Here is a 17470-nt window from a genome sequence, read left to right on the forward strand (position 1 = left end):
TGGAAGAAAAGAGAAAAAAACAAAACAAAAACACAAAGGCCCAGTGACCCAGCGTGCTGAGCTCCATTTGTGCTCAGGTGTGGCCCATCCAGGTGTTCTCTGGCTTACAGGTTATTTAGACCTTTCTCTTTGTTTCTGTCTTCCCCTAGTGGAGGTGCCATCTGGTCTCCCCCTATGGGTATCATTTTTAAGACTGTAACGGTGACAAATAATAAACAGAAACCACTCATTTTCTTCCTGCCAGACCCTTTCTAAAGCCCATAAAGGCACAGATATGGTCGGATAGACGTGGTACCCTTCTCTGCTTTAGCTTTTATTCTACTGCTCTGTGTTTACGGCACGAGTAACTTGCCAGAGATCACAGGACTCCTCGATTTTTCTTTTGTTTTCCTCCCATTATAAAAGTAATATGCCAATTTCAGACTCTTTGAAACATTTGAAAACAAGTAAGATAAAACACTCTTTTGAAATCTCACCACTGAGAAATACTAGCTATTTATGTTTTGTTGGGTTTCCATTTTGGCTTGACCTTGTTTATACATAAAGTTGAAATCATGCTACATATTGAGTTTTACGTCTTGTTTTATTTCACTTAACATTATCTTATGAGCATTTCCTCATGTCAATAACCATTTTTCAGAACTTTAATGGCCAACAATATGCCATTGTATGGATATTCCTGATTTATTTAACCTTTCCCTTTGGTTGTATCTAATTTTTCAATGTCATAGATAATGCTGCAGTGAACATCTTCCCCCATAAATCTTTGTTGGCTCTGCAGAGGTTGGGATGCACAGGGCTAAATGCTTTCCAGAGGGCTTGTATGCATTTACAGTCCCTTTGGGTGTGTGCCAGAGTTCCAGTTCCACCCAATTCCCTCTATCGTCGTGAAGCATATCTTACAGAACAAAATTTTAGAAAGAAGAAATGGCTTTTCACTGTTATTTTATTTTATTTTTTAAAAAGATTTTATTTATTTATTCATGAGAGACATAGAGAGAGAGGCAGAGACACAGGCAGAAGGAGAAGCAGGCTCCCTATAGGGACCCCAATGCAGGACTCCATCCCTGGAACCCAGGATCACACCCTGAGCCAAAGGCAGACACTCAACCACTGAACCACCCAGGTGTCCCTTCACTGTTATTTTAATATACATTTCATTGGTAATTGTAGGTTTCCCCTGCTTTTCAAAAGCTTGCATGATGCAATGTCACATTTATGAAAGACCTACATTAGTAGCTGTTTTTACTAACTGAGAGAAATCCAAATGTGTTTTCACTTTCATGTAAGAAGCTGAACATAGAAATAGTGTTTTGCAGTGAGCAGGGCTGTAACAGAGATAGCGTGCACCCCAAGTAGCAAGGGTGTCCCCAAACTCATCCCAGGGGATACACCTGGCATCTCAGCATCAAGCTGCCAGAGCTTTGAGCATAGTCTGTGAGCATCTGTACTTTATCTGGATTTTTTGTGTGTGCCCATTATCAAGATGTGTCCTAAGGTATCAGAAAAGTTTTTTTGGGACTGGGAACACTCAAAGACTTTTTCGTATAAATTAGTGGTAATTGCTTCTTCCCTTAACACTGTTTTGACTTGTGGAAGGTTTCATGGGAACAATCTAGTTTTAGGTAGCAAGGGAAACCTGTAGTACAATCTGTATGACCTGCTTTACCTCCTCAGGATATAAATATAATGACATCACTCTAAGTACTTCAAAGGATTATTTAAGCACTTATAGCCAATATATTTTTAAAAGATTTTATTTATTTATTCATGAGAGACACAGAGAGAGGCAGAAACACAGGCAGAGGGAAAGCAGGCTCTCTGTAGGGAGCCCGATGCGGGACTCCATCCCAGCACCCTAGGATCACACTCTGAGCTGAAGACAGACGCTCAACCACTGAGCCACCCAGGCACCCCTGCTTCCTTTTTATTTTTAATTAAACATTTAATCTTGAGATAAATGTGTTGAGATGCAATAATAAGAAATAGTAGAGAGAGATTCTGTTAACTGTTACCCCGGTTTCCTGTGTACGCGTATATGGGTGCATGTGTTCCTGGTTTCTTTCTCTCTGTTCTTCAGATTGTACCCTTTCCACTGGTCATGAATTCTTATGTTGTGTATTTCCTGCTATGGAGTCCATAGCTTACTGTAGTTCTCAGTTCTAATGTTTCTGTTGTTTCTTCTTTATACCCTCTTTCTTTGCTGAGATTTTGCATTTCTTTGTTAAGAATTTCTATTTTTTCATTTGTTTCAACCATGTTCTCAATTGCTCACTGAAGTGTTACTTGATGGCCAATTTAACACCTTTGTCAGGTAATTCTAACATCACCCTGTTGGTGTCTATTTTTTTTCTTCCATTCAAGTTGAGGTTTGCTTAGTTCTTTGTATGATGAATGATCTTTGGTTAAAGCCTGGAAATTTGGATATTTGGCTGTGAGACTCTGGGTGTTAATCAACCCTTCTGTTTCTGTTTTAGCTGGTGTTTGCAACACAGCTCCATCGGAGGGAGAGGGGCTATTTTTCATTCCTGCTTGCCAGGGGTGGGAATCCTGGCTCTTCACTCTCTGTTGTCATCTGAGGGTGGTGGGGCTGCTCCTGGCCACTGGGCAGGGGTGAGAGAGCTGGCTTCTCACATAGTCTTCATCCCTCCCTTGTCTGAGAGGGCAGCGGTACCTTGTCACTGTTCCTACTTGGCTTCCCTGGGGTGGAGGAGCAGGGTGACCTCATTAGCACTGGGTGGTGATGAAAGCCCTGACTCTCCCTGAGGCCTTCTCTGATCCCCCAGCATGGAGGAAGGGCTGGTAAGGTTACATGGTGCTGTTGTACTGTGGCGTGCCCACATGTTCGGAGTAGGGAATCTCCTTACTGCCCACTGCATACCTGTCACTGCTTAGTTGAAAATCCAGCTCCCTGCTCTGCTTTATCTGACATCACTCTAATGGAGATGTGTAGGGCACCTTGTTATAGTCCAAAAAAAGAGTGGAAATCTAATCTCCCCACCTGGCCTTTGCTGGCATGAATGTGCTCAAGCCATAGTTTTAGCTGTGATGCTATTATTATGTAATAGTTATTGGTGTTCCTAGGCTGCTCTTGGGTTGGTCTTTTTATTAGAGAAAATAAGGTTTCTGGATTTTTTTTCCCTTGGGTCTACCTTCATGGGCATTTTCAGGTTGCTGTCTGGGAAAAGCCAGAGAGCTGACTACCATTGTTGTTCATGTTCCCAGGCCCCTAGCTGGTTTGCATTCTTCTCTCTACCTTTCATAGTTTTCTTGTTTGCTTTATGTATAACATGCAGGCATTTTAGTTGTACTTAGTAGAAGAAGGAGGGAAAAGTGCATCTATTCCATCTTCTGAGAGATAGAAGTTTCTCTTTGCTGCCTTAAAAAAAATAAGATCTTATTTGTTTTTCTTATAAACTTTTTATAAGTATATATTAAGGATAACAGCCTCCTGAATGTCAGAAGTATAACATTTTTTTCCCTATTTGTGGTTTGTGGATGCCTTCTCAAGACCCGTGCCACATTCTGTTGGACACCTAAAAAATTCAGGTTGATGATGGTGGTGATGGAGATGAGGATGAAGCGGAAAGTATTGGCTAAAACGAAGTGCTTAGACCTTCGGCCAAATTGAGTTATCCAGGCTGTGTCTTGCTGCCATGGATAACTGAGCATTGGTTTCAGAGGAATGAAGCCTCAGTAGCAGATTTAAGGCTTGCCTGTCCTGGCCTTGACTAAGAAAGTGGGGCTTTCAGAGGATTGAGCAGGCGGCTGCTGGCAGCTGGTGTGCCTTGCCTCTGGCTGGGCCAGGGAAGTTTCTGTCAATGATCCATGTGGACTCTGCTGAAGGATCTTCGTGAGGCCTTAATACTTTGGACATTTAGAGTGCAGCGAATACCTTGTCCCCTTGACAACATGCTGGGGACCTGCCCTTTATGGCTCAAATGTTGCAAAGTTGAGACCCTCCTGGAACTCAGAGACTGGGATTATGATATGCATGGTACTTCCAGGTAACTGCTGGACTTTCTGGTGCTCATACTCAGAGGAGGCCCTTGGGAAAAGTACTTGGATGATGGTTTTGGGTGACTCTACTCCATTTTTGCCCTTCATTCATTTACTTTTTCATTGAATCATCTACTTCATTGTTCATGCACTTGTTAAATTACTACATTATTTTTGAGAGGCACGGGGAAAACATGAATGACAATTGTTCTTTTTCCTGATAGAATGATAGTCAGTGGGAAAGACAATTAGCTTTACATTTAGTGTCATGATGGAGAGAAGCACACGATCATCCTGAAGCTGAGTTTTGTTGGGGGGAAAGGACTTTGCCAAGTAAAGACAGGGCAGGGTGGGTAGAGAGGCTGATCCTGCAGCAGAGGGGTGTGGTTGCAGGATGGTGGGACTGTAGCATGGGAAATGGAGTGTGTGTGAGACATGGGACTGGAGAGGCTGAGAGGTCTGGCAATAGGCTCTCAAGTCAGATCTCAGGCCTAAAGGCAATGGGCAAGCATGAGGGGTTTCTATGCAGAATAGAAGTACAATCTTCCAGAAAACTCATTCTGAACATCATGTGGAAGAGGAGTGGACTGGTAGGGATGCATCATTGTCTTGAGGGTGCGCACTGACTATTTCAGTCTTGGAGGAGCTTGTTCACTTGTACTAAGATATTAGTGACTTTCTATGATCCTAAGAGCAGTATTTTGGTGGTGTTGTGGTTGTTGTAAATGAGAACTGGGAGAATGGAAGATGCTCCAGTTTTGTGGTAAGCCCTCAAACCATCCCAAGTAAGTAAACATACACTTGCAGAGATCTAGAACCTGCTGGCCTTTCTTATAAGCCACAGGTAACTGAGAACTCTTATCACATAAATTCTTTTCCATCTATCTATTTATGTAAATAACAGGAAGGAAGGGCCTTTCCTGTGAATTGTGAAGATTGCTCTGAATGTGAAAATAGCTGCTTTTCAAAGTTCTGAAAAAATGATAGGAGCTGATGGTAGAAGAGGGGAAACGAAGGCCACTTCCTATTCATTTCCTCCCTTTGGATCAGAAACTATTAAAATGTAAATCAAACCTTGAAACACTCAGACAAGCAGACTCAGGAAAACAAAGGACAAAGGGTGTTTGAGACTTAACTGGTGAATTTGGGGAGGAGTGTGAGGTGGGGGGAATATTTGCTGTCCCCAGGAAATGATATTGCTTTCATCAAAAGGAAGAAAAAATAAGTTCTCTGGTTTCCTATGTCCTGAGGCTGAGTTTAATTAAGGCAAGGAAGGGCAGAGTGAAGTGATAAATAAAACAAAACCTAGATCTGTAGGAAACTGCCCTAGAGAAGTTAGAGGAGTGTGGGGCTGGTAATCATCATTACATGAGGGATGAGATATGTCAAGGAGAGGGGATGTCATGTGGACAGTATAATGAAGCGCCATATGGGAGGAGATAGTAAAATCCAAACACCTTTTATAATAGCAAAACTAAGATGCAGAGTGCATGCATGAGCATGGGTTCTTTGTAGTTTGACAAATGGGGATCCTGGATGTCTTCCTTTTTATCAACCTGGGGGAATGAGCTAGTGGTACCTGCAAGGTGACGTCCTTGGCTGAGCGCCACTTAAAAGTTTTATTGGAGATACGAAATGGGAGAACTGAGTGATGGATGATTTGTATAATAATGATCGCATTTCAAATGACCTTGGGGAAAAGAAAAATGTGGGTGGAAACATAACTGAAGGCAACAAGCACACTTGGTGCAAATAAAAAGTCATGTTGTCAAGTGCAGGATGGCAAACCCAGGTTTACCACTTTGGGGCTGGGTGACTGTGGCAAGTCGCAGCTTTGTTACTCATCAGCAGTCAACAAATGAGCCTTAAGTGCACGTCTCTCATTTTAGGTATTGTTAAAAGGATTAAATGAATTACTACATCTAAGGCATTTAATAGCACCTGACACACAGAAAATGCAATATTATTTTTTTAAAAAAGCTTAAAAACTATCATGATGAGAGTTGTCTGCCCAAGTGTTGGAGTGTCTGGGGACTTAATTGGATAGTATAAAAAATAAGGAAATGTCATTGGGTAGTTATGAGCCAACTTGTAGCAGTCTAGAGCCAAGAAAGGGGGTGAGAAACCAATATTAGCATCTACTGGAGGGTGGAAAGGATCAGGGTCAGAGATGGGAGTCTGAGCCGTGAGTCAGAGTGGGCTGGAATCAGAGTCAAGCTGGGGCCAGCCAAGGGCAGTATGGAAGCTCTGAGTGGGCACGGATTTGTGTCACTTTTGTAAAATACTATGAACCCAGTGCCTAGAACACTGCCTGGCACATAGCTTGTCCTCTCTAAGTATTGGTTGAATAAATGATTAGAGTGTTGAGTGGACAAAGGACCTGTGGGCCTGGTAAAATCAAGATGGACAATTGTTGCAGGGAAGTCACCTCAAAGGCCAAGACAACTCCTATAGTAAGCAGTATGGGTTCTCTAGGGTGTTCAGAATTAATAAATCCTGAAATGAAGATGGTAGAAGCAACTGAAGGTAGGATTAAAGCAATGGAAAATGACATTGCTGTAGAAATGAAGAATAATTCGAGCACCTGGAGTTATTGAGCTAAAATAAGGGAAGCCAAGGAGTATCAATTGCCATCTTTCCCTTTCTCTTCTTCTCTCTTTTCTTCTTCCTTCCATTTGGGTCTCTGTCTTTCATCTACCCTGATGGAAAGGAAGTAGTGGCCACCCAAGTTTTCTTTCTTCTATGGACAGAGCACGGACACAGTTGAGTAAGTTTGAGGAGGAGCTGACAGATTTCAGTTTTTTTCAGATTTCAGCAGCTTTAAAGAAACATTTGTGATTAGTAAAGAATGCTCAGTCTTGGGGTGCCTGGGTGGGTCAGTCAGTTAAGCATCTGACTTTTGGTTTCAGCTCAGGTCTGATCTCAGGGTTCTGGAATTGAGCCCTGCGTGGGGCTCTGAGCTGAGCAAGGAGTCTGCTTGAGTTTCTCTTTCCTTCTCTCTCTGCTCCTCCCAACATCCCCCTCCCACTCTTTTTCTCTCTCTCTCAAAAAAAAAAGAAAAATCTTATAAAAAAAAAAAAAAGAGTGCTTAGTCCTGAAATCTCTTAGTTACTGAGGCAGGTGGGGAAAACCTTCTCGGTTAAGAGATCTTTGCCAGAAGCAAAAATTCTCCACTCTCTAGAATGTGATTTCACATAAAGGAGAAAAACTCACGAGGACCCTCTACGAGGGAGGATGTGAGACTAGAAACACCTCAAATACTCAGGCTTACAAAATGGAAACAGATGATGAGAGGAAGAGGAAGTTCAAAGACCAAGTCAAGGCAAATGGCAGCTTTCTCTTTTCAGCAGATCAAAGAACAGAGACATGAATCCTTGGTCTATTTATCATTAGGTACTTGTTTAGAGTTTTGAGTTTGGGATATGGTGATAAAGCTGCATATGATGGTGGTAATGGTGGTTGTGTGTAGATATGAGTGTGTGTGTGTGTGTGTGTGTGTGTGGACAAGAATAAAAAGAGGAGTCTATATTTTCAAGTGCTGCTAAAGTGCTTGGAGATCCTCCGGTTCTGGGTTTCCACGGAAACATGGGAGGCTGTCTCAGAAACAAATGGCAGGATACTGGAAGAGAGGGCACAAATAGTCATAGTTAATATCTTTTTGTAATCTACCTATTTTTGTGCATTCATGAGGATATGCAAGCTAAAAGAGTGATCAAAGTACTCAGAAATATTTTAATGATTATTAAAAAAAGATAGGCATTGGTCACTCGGCTTTTGTTTTTTCAGAGCTTTCACATAATACAAAGGTTATTTCCAAGATTCCTTCTTTGATTTCTTACTTTCTTCAGCTTGTGTACCAACCAATTCTTATTAAATATTTATGGACAAGATTAAAGACTTTATAAAACTTAGCAGCTGGCAGCTGTCCTCGCCTAAAGGATAAAGCAGAGAGTGTTCATTTTAATTGGATAACTATGTGACCGAAATATCTAACCCTCGAGGGAAATACAAGAATTAAAATATGTAAAGCAATTTTTAAAAGAGAAAACCGCCTTTTACATTCCGTAGTTTGTATTTCCTTGGGTAGTTTTGTGTGAAGGTGAAGTTACAGCATTGCCTTTTACAGTTTCCTAAGGTTCAAGACACATCTCAATGGTTCAGGATGTTTTCTAATAAAATTCAGGTGGTAAACACACAATTTTGGTCTTTGTTGTGACACTGAAATCACTCATCCTATCTCACTTCTAAGGATCTTTAACACAGCTCTCTCAAGACCGAGTGAGAAAATGACAGAGTAAAGGGGAAAAATCCAGGGGGTGGAGGAGTCTGCTGAACTGACTCTCTGACACTGAAAGTAGTAAACAACAGTTAAAAAAAAAGGGATTTTTTTCCATCTTCAAGCCAGAAAATACCTCGTGTTTTTTTAAAAAAATTATTCATTTGTGAAAGACAGAGAGAGAGAGAGAGAGGCAGAGACATAGGCAGAGGGAGAAGCAGGCTCCATGCCAGGAGCCTGATGTGGGACTCGATCCTGGGACTCCAAGATCACACCCTGGGCCAAAGGCAGGCGCTAAACCACTGAACCACCCAGGATCCCCAATACCTCGTGTTTATTTAACTTTTATTTTTATTTTTTAAGGATTTAATTTATTTATTCATGAGATACACAGAGAGGCAGAGACACAGGCAGAGGGAGAAGCAGGCTCCCTTCAGGGAGCCTGATGCGGGACTCCATCCCAGGACCCTGGGATCATGACTTGAGCAGAAGACAGATGCTCAACCATTGAGCCACTCAGGGATCACGTTTAACAACCATACACTTTCTGTTGAGCTTCTTGTATGGATCTGAGAGACCCAGCTGGTCCTGGAAAAGTCACTTTCCCTCTGTGGCTCTGATGCTGGACTGCAAATATAGAGATTGGACAAGAGGTTTCCTGAGATTTTTTGAAGGCCCAAGTGTCTCAGTCAGGGTTGGCAAGCAAAGGAGCATGAACCAAATCCTGTCGCCTGCCTGATTCTGTGTAGCCCTGCAAGCTAAGAATGACTTCTTACATTTTAAAAGGTTGTTGTTTTTTGAACTAAATTTTAACTCCAGGGTAGTTAACCTACAGTGTTATGTTAGTTTCAGGTGTACAATACAGTGATTCAACAATTCTCTACATTGCTCAGTGCCCATCACTCTAAGTGTGGTCTTCATCCTCATCACCTATTTCACACATCTAGATCCCACCCTCCTCCCCTCTGGTAACCAGCAGTTTGTTCTCTAGAGTAAGAGTCTGTTTCTTAGTTTGTCTCTTTCTCTTTTTTCCTTTGTTCGTTTGTTTTGTGTCTTAAATTCTACATGGAAGTGAAATCATGGCATTTGGCAGAAAAATCAAAAGAAGATTAACATTTCGTGGTACATGAAAACTATCACATTATCAAATTCTGGTGTCTGTAAATAAAGTTTTATTGCAACACAGCCAAGCTCACTCATTCATGTATTGTCTGTGGCTGCTTTCATATCACCATGGTACTGCGGTACTGCGTTGGACTTGTGGCAGGGTCTCTATGGCCCAGAAGGCCTAAATATTTACTGTCTGGTCTTTGTAGACAAAGGTTCCCAGCATCCACCTAAAGGATTCTGAATCAGTTTGAAAGAATTTTTCAGATCATCTTTTTGTTTGTGTAAATGGTAATGTTCTTCACAGAACTGATAGTGTTTGGACAAGGCCTTTGTTAAACTTTTTCATTGTTATTACTAGGGGAACAGGCAGTTTTCTTCAAACCAACCGGAGAGCTGATGCCTCTGGGTAATCCTTCCTCATTAGCTGCATTTCTCAAGGAGTGAGGTAGATGGGTGAATGTAACAGATGGACCAAAGGTTTCAAGATTCCATGCCCTTGAGTCTCTCTGTTGACAAGTTCTCATATCTTGAGTCGTGGGAAAAACTCTTGTCTGGCTGAAGTGCAAATGAAACCAGGTTATTAGCAGAACCGGGGGGTGCACATTTATGGATTCCCTGTTCTGCACCAGCCTCATTGTTAGGCACCTGTGTGCACTGTTTTATCTATTCCTTATAACAATCTCATCTCCCAGGAGGGAGGGCTGGGGACACAGAGAGGGTAAGACAGCTAGTAAGTAGAGAAGGGCAGTAAGTAGAGAAGGGCAGATCTGAGTCTAGGTCTGTCTGACTTCAGGGCTCATGTTCTTACGAAGTCAGTTGTTCAAGATTTACTAGGCGGATTCTCTCTTCTCAGAAGAAAGTCACCCAAAGAAACCAAAAGTAAGTCTAGACGATCTATTTTCGATCACAGAAATCTCCAAGAACCTCCATCCATGGCTTTGAATATGTCTCCTAAAGCAGATACTGGTAAAATTCTCCCCAAACTTCTTCCAGTCTCTGTTTTCAATCATCAGGGTTCTCCTTTATGATATTTTGTTTGTTTGTTTTTCCATGCTATCACGCTGGTTGCTGATGTCCCACCTATCTTTAGGGGCTAACTCCCAGGATTCAGAATGGAGTCCGCCATCACCAAGGGCCACCTCCTCCATCTGATCTTAGGAACCTGCTTATCCCTGCAGATTACATCTTCCTTGGAGCCCTGAGTCTGTAAATTCCTCAGACTTGACGTTCTGCTAAGGGACCTCACTAGATTGCAAGCTTTTTGAGGGATGGTGTCTCACACCTTCTTGTTCTTGTAGCACTGAGCATGGTGAGCTATAAAGGCAATGAACATTAAAGACTTTTTGAAAAGATTTATTTATTTGAGAGAGAGAGAGAGTGAGAGTGAGCAAGCAGGGGGAAGAGTAGAGGGAGATACAGAGGGAGAGAATCTTTTTTTTTAAGATTTTTTTAAAAAGATTTTATTTATTTATTTACTTATTACTTATTTACTTATTTATTTATTTATGATAGACACAGAGAGAGAGAGAGGCAGAGAGAGAAGCAGACTCCATGCAGGGAGCCTGACGCGGGACTCGATCCTGGGACTCCAGGATCACACCCTGGGCCAAAGGCAGGCGCCAAACCACTGAGCCACCCAAGGATCCTCAAGGGAGAGAATCTCAAGCAGACTCTCTGCTGAGCACAGAGCCCAACGTGGGGCTGGACCCCATGACCATGAGATCGTGACCTGAGCTGAAACCAAGAGTAGGACGCTTCACCAACTGAGCTACCCAGGTACACCAAGGCAACGAACATTTGTTAAGAAGGATTACACGGAAAAGAATTCTGGTCTAGCAGCTTACTACATCACCTGTTTTCCAGTACTTGGACAACAGTTTCCTGTTTTCCACTATATACTGAGGCCAACAAGCACATGCTTAATAAATGCGAAAGCATTTTATGCTTATTTCAGCAGAGAAGGGGCAAGTTTGAGCAGAGAAGTGACACGTGGGCACAGCATTTTTGAAGGAGATCCTCATGTTTACTGAGAGGAAAGCCTCTCTGTGTTACTTGAGAAGGTCTTCTTACTATGCTTCATCCCAAGACACGCTGGCTCTTCCTGCTAGAACTGATAGAAGTACTACCCCTTGCTTGGTCACTCCTGACTTTCCAAATCCTGGTCTTTTTTTTTTTTTTAAGATTATTTATTTATTTAGTCATTAGAGACACACAGAGAAAGACATAAGCAGAGGGAGAAGGAGGCTCCCCACAGGGAGCTTAAAGCAGGACTCGATCCCAGGACCCTGGGATCATGCCTTGAGCCAAAGGAAGATGCTCAGTCACTGAGCCACCCAGGTGCCCCAAATCCTGGTCTTGATGCCCATCTAACCTCTAGGAAACTGCAAGGAAACAGGCCTCATGGAGAAGAGTATGTGCTCTGAAGTCAATAGCTTTGGGTTTGCAGCAGTCATTCTGCCAGTAAGAAGTGGTGCGACTTCAGGCATTTACTTAAGTCTCTGGACCTCAGTTTCCTCATTTGTAAAATATGAGTAATACTAAGCATTTACCTTAGAGAGGTGTCTGAGCATTAGATGGGAGAAAGTACCTCATGGACTTATATGGCAGCAATCATACTTATGCTGCTAAGGTAACTTGAGAGCTACCCAACTGTGGCTGCTGTTTGGCAAGAACAGTGCTTGTCGGCTCAAGAACTGGCATTTTGATTTACTTTTCCAGGGGCTGGTGTAGTCATTTGAGAGGGAAGAGATACAGGAGAAAATGCGAAGTCCTGTTTCCCCTCCTTGCTCTTTCCCCTTCCCTGCCCCTACTTCTGTCCTACACTGTGGGCCGTGGCATAGTATCTTCCATTTGTTTCACCAGCAGAGCCTTTTCCATACCGCAGAGAGCCATTTTAGATATCCATCTGTGACAATCTGTACCAGTGCTGAGTGGATGGAGCCCAGGTTTGTGAGCCTTCCAAAGTGCACCGGGTGGGACTTGTTGCTCTGTCATAGTGCTGCTCCCTGCTCTCCACCCCATGTGTGAGGCAGCCTGAGACACGGGGCGGGGGATGCCTGTTGTCTCCAGCTGGGCTCTAGGCATAGAATGATAATGTAACCCATTTGGAAGACTTGCTCAGTCCCAAACATTGTTCCAAGGACTTGATAGATATTATCCTATTGAACATTTGCAACCATGCCCATTTTAGAGATAAGAAAATGAGTTATACAGCTGGCAGAGCCAAGAACTAAACCCAAGCCTTCGATAGCATAAGCCAAGCCAAGCCAAACCTGAGTGGCTTGGTGTTTTTCAGCTACCATTTGTTCCAAAATCTCTGGCAAAAAGATTTGTAGCCTTTAAGATAAATTTTTGACTCAGGTGTCATAGTTCAGATGCCCAGCTTTGTTTTCTTAGGGGAAAAAAAAAAACATCCAGTTGGGAAAAGATCATACTTGGGAGTCATTTAAAACTGAATTTGGTAGCTGTAATTGTGCTTTAGAAATAAAGCCCTTTCTCACTTCATGCTTCTGGAGCCGTTATTTCTGAGAGCCGAATGGTGGGGGAGGAGGGGAGCTGGAGGTGGGAAGTTGGATGAGCTATCAAAATAAGTGGATTTTGTCTGATGTCTAATCCACTAATTATGCAGAGCAAAATTGGATCATACTTGTAATTCAGTCTTTACTGTTTACATTAAGAAATGCTGTTGGCAGAGTTGTGAGCAGGAGAAGGGGAGAAGGACATTGCAAATCATTACTTAATGTGGACAGAGTGTATGGTAGTTTTATTTGGGGGGTGCACAAAGTGTTGCATTCAGACTGCCCAATTTAGCTAATGTAGCTGCTGCACTAATGACTACAGTGGCAGCAGAGAATATTAAGGAAAGTAGTGTGGTAAGGGATTTGAATATGTCATCGTGACTGCTCTGTGTTTGTATACAGGGTGACGAGGGAAATGCAATGTGTGAGTTCTTTTTCATTGAGTTTAAGGGAACTTTAGCATCCAAATTGACTCTAATGGTAGAAATTTCAAGAAGGGGATAAACTATTGGCTGGACAACAGGCTGGCCAGCACTTGGACCTTTCTTCAAGTTTGCTCAGAGACCCAGGCTACCATCTTTCCTCTGTGTTTAACAGTGCTTGGCTCTGTCATGGGATTACTTTTATGTTTCCAGACATCTTGAAGCCACTTGGGGGTGCACCACCCTCTAGTCCCTGTGGCATAGCAAATGCCCGCAAATGCTAACGCTCTGAGGAAGACATCAAGGGAGTGATTTTCTTCTGACTTTGAAAAGAGAGAGGCTGAAAAAAGAAAAGAAGAGAAGAGAAGAGAAGAGAAAGAAAAAGAAAAAGAAGAAGAGGAAGGAAAAGACCAGGAGTAAAGGCAGCCCTGGGTGGAATGTATGTGGGAGAAGTAAGGTTTTCCAGAAAACTTTCATGGTGTTGGGCTAGGATTGTCTCTGTTCACTACTTTCCCTCACACTTTCTCTCTCCTTGTGTCTCTCTCTCTCTCTTTCTAGAATTTCTTACCAGCTTTATGAAGTGGTCCTTTAGTAAGAGGCTTTGCTTAAAGCCTGTAGTTCAGTGTGGGGCCCAGTTGACATCACTCTTCATTTGGGACAGTGTGTTTCGTTGTCTACCCACTGAGCAGGGAGCAAACTAGACCTCTAACCTGACCCTGCCATGAAAGATTCAGAAATCACAGGGTTCTTTTATCCAGCCCGAGGCCTGAGCTCACCTCCACCTCTTCAACTGGGTAATTCTCTGTCAGTCCCAGATGGAGTTGAAGCCACTCATCAATTCAACAACTTAAAGTATACAATTCATGGTATACTCACAGACTTGCACACCATCACCAAAATAAATTTAGAACATTATCATCTTTCCCCCCAAATCCCACACTCCTGGCAGTCAGTCCTCATTTCTCCCCTCCCTCAACCCTGGCTACCACTAATCTATTGTTCTTTTCTTTTCTTTAATTCAATTAATTAAGGGGCACCTGGCTGGCTCAGTGGTTGAGCAGACATCTGCCTTTGGCTCAGGTCATGATCCTGGGGTCTTGGGATGGAGTTCCATACCAGGTTGGGAGACTGCTTCTCCCTCTGCCTATGTCTCTAACTCTCTCTTTGTGTTTTTCATGAATAAATAAAATCTTAAAAAAAGTGAATTCAATTTAATATATAATGTATTATCAGTTTCATAGGTAGAGTTTAGTGATTCATCAGTTGCATAGCACACTCATTCCATCAAGTGCCCCCCTTAATGCCCATCCCCCAGGGACCCCATCCCCCTGCCCCCTGGGGAGGTGGACTCAGAGGGTCCAGCGACCCTCAGTTTGTTTCCTAGAGTTAAGAGTCTCTGGATTTGTCCAATCTGGACAATTCATACATGTAGAAACATAGAATATGTGCTCCTGTTTATTGCTGAACAGTTATTTCCTCCGTATGGCTAGAGTTCGTTTTGTTTATCCAATAATCAGTTGATGGACATTTGCATTGTTCCCATTTTTTGACTCTTCTAAGTGATGCTGTGTCAACATTTGTGCACAAGCTTTAGAGTGAACTTACGTTTTCTTTTCTCCTGGGTGCATTCCGAGGAGTGGAATTGCTGGGTCCTGTGGTAACTGTTTGTTTTTTCTTTTGAGGAACTTCCAGACTCTCTTCCAAAGCAGTTGCATGGGTCAGCTTGAGGTTTGCTGAGCTGGTTTCCTGTGTTCCCTTCTTCCAGTGCCTCCTCCCTCAGAACGGGTTTCAGATACCACTTCTTCCGGGGTGCCTTAGCTGATCTCAAGTCTTCAGAGTTCTTCATTGTATGCTCTTATCACAATAAATTATTTTGGTGTGTAAATATTTAGTTGACTTTCATGCAAATATTTTATTAACTTGAGACTTTTTGTGCTTCATCTTATTGATCTGTTCATGTATTTGTAAAACAGGGGTCATTATATTTAAATTACACATGAGACTATTCAACTGCCCAGGGTCCTGAGAGTACACTAAACATAGCAGTTAGTATTTCAGTATTCTCTGTGTGAAATACAAAACCAGGACCATGATTACACACCCAGTAAGCATGAATTGAACAAAACTGGCTTTTCCTAAAGTTTTCTATTAATAGCCAGTTGATACTTGCTTTATGTGTTTTGTTCCTTAGGAGAGTTTACCAGCAAACAAGCAGGTAACCAAAGTGTAAGAAAACATAATGGAAAAGAGGTATAAATAGAGAAATCTCTCTCTGTTAATCTAGTTTATTTGAATCTGGCAGTTTATTTGAATTGAGAAAATGGCTAATATTTTATTTGAGAAAGAAAGACCTTGGTCTAGCTCTGAGAACCCCAGGACAGGTGGGACATACTTTATGAGCCATGATTCCTAATAATATATATAAAGATTTTTTTTTTTGGTGGCAGATGTTCATTTGCACATCTCACAGTCCTTGAGAATTCTGAAGAGCCAACATCCACATTTGCCTTGGCTTCTTTTCTCCCTGATGCCTGACTGAGGCCAAGACCAATTTCTTAGCATGGTAGTTTCAGGCTGAGAACTGGGCTGTCTGATTCATTTCTCAGCAGCAACTTAAGGCTGGCTCAAGCTGAGAAGAAACCAGGACCATCTGGAGGTGAGGGTTGTCAACATCTCACCCCTGACCGTATTTGCAGCTTCGTGTAAATGTCATGTTCCTAGTACTAACATTTCTAGAGAGTCAAGGGGAAATGGCTGTCAGGGGCTAGCAGTGGATACAGAGACCCTTGACAGCCTTTGTGACCTGGAGACCGAGGAGTTGGGGTCTTGCAGTAACAGCTGAGAGAAGGCAGATCAGGGCTTTGAGAGGGCTCTCACTGCTAGATTCTAAAGCCTTTCAAGGCTGAGCGTTGGGCAAATGCTGAACAAAGTGGGAGAAATACTCCCCTCAGGGAGATGTCAGAGGGGAAATACAGAGTTCCTTAGGAACTGTTAGGATTCTCACAGGTTGATGGGAGTGTCATCACATCTGTGTACGTGCACTCATACACACACACTAAAACCTTTGCGAAGTGTTCCCTTTCCTTTTTTGGCCTCATTCTCATTTTTGTCTTCCAAGCCTTCCATCAAGTGCCCTGGGAATGCCAGGGCACCTTGAGCTCCCTGCTGGATCCTGGCCTATTGGGGATACTGTTGATGCCTACCCACATTTGCTTGAGGGGCATGCATTCCCTGCTCTGAGGGATGGCTGATAACCACTCCCTGCCAGCAGGAGCCTCCTCAATCAGTGGTGGCTCTGCACTATTCCTTTCCTCTGCTCCTTCTTGCCTCATGGTGGGACCAATCCGGAATCAGATCAAAGCTTATGTCTGGCTGAGATCACCTCCTTGCTTAGTTTGTTCCCCTGACCTATCCTGCTTCTCTCGCTCTCCTCCTGAGAGCACTCCTTCATAAAAAAGAAAGCATTTGAATAAGAATCCTTGACTCAGGCCCTCCTTCCAGGGAAGCTAAGATTGTGCTGGTATGCAAGCCATCCTTCTGTTTTCCCTTCAATTAAGAGCTGGCCATCCTTCAAACTCCTAGTCTCTAATACGTAAAGATGGGTCATATCAATAATTAATCATAAATAAATACTCCTAGTATATTTGTAGGCTAATGTGTTACTCGTTTCTAATAACATAATACCTTAACACCTTAAGAGTTTATTTCTAAGGCTTGCCTAAGTAGCAATCTCAGTGGGAAAATGGCATTGAAATTTTATGAGCTTTAATGGTGCCTGTGGGAAGGAGAAGGAGAGGTACTTTTGGTTAGGTGGGCCTCTTAGCATCCATTCTGGAAAGACTTTCTGAATCACTCTTACCATCTGCAATGGACTGAGTTTTCCCATGTCTCCACAACTCATATGTTGAAATCCTAACCCCTAGTGGTGTGGTATTTGGAGGTGGGGCCTTTGGGAGATAATTAGATCATAAGGGTGGAGTCCTTCTGAATGGGATTAGTGATCTTTTTATATGGGACTGCAGAGAGTTTTGCCTGTTCCTCACCAAATGAGGATACAAGGAGAACCTGGAGGACAGCCTTCACCAGGACCTGTCCATGCTGACACTCTGATCTTGGACTTACAGACTTCGGAACTGTGAGAAATA

This window comes from Canis lupus, chromosome 19 (genome assembly GCF_003254725.2).
Source record: "Canis lupus dingo isolate Sandy chromosome 19, ASM325472v2, whole genome shotgun sequence".
NCBI lineage: Eukaryota > Metazoa > Chordata > Mammalia > Carnivora > Canidae > Canis > Canis lupus.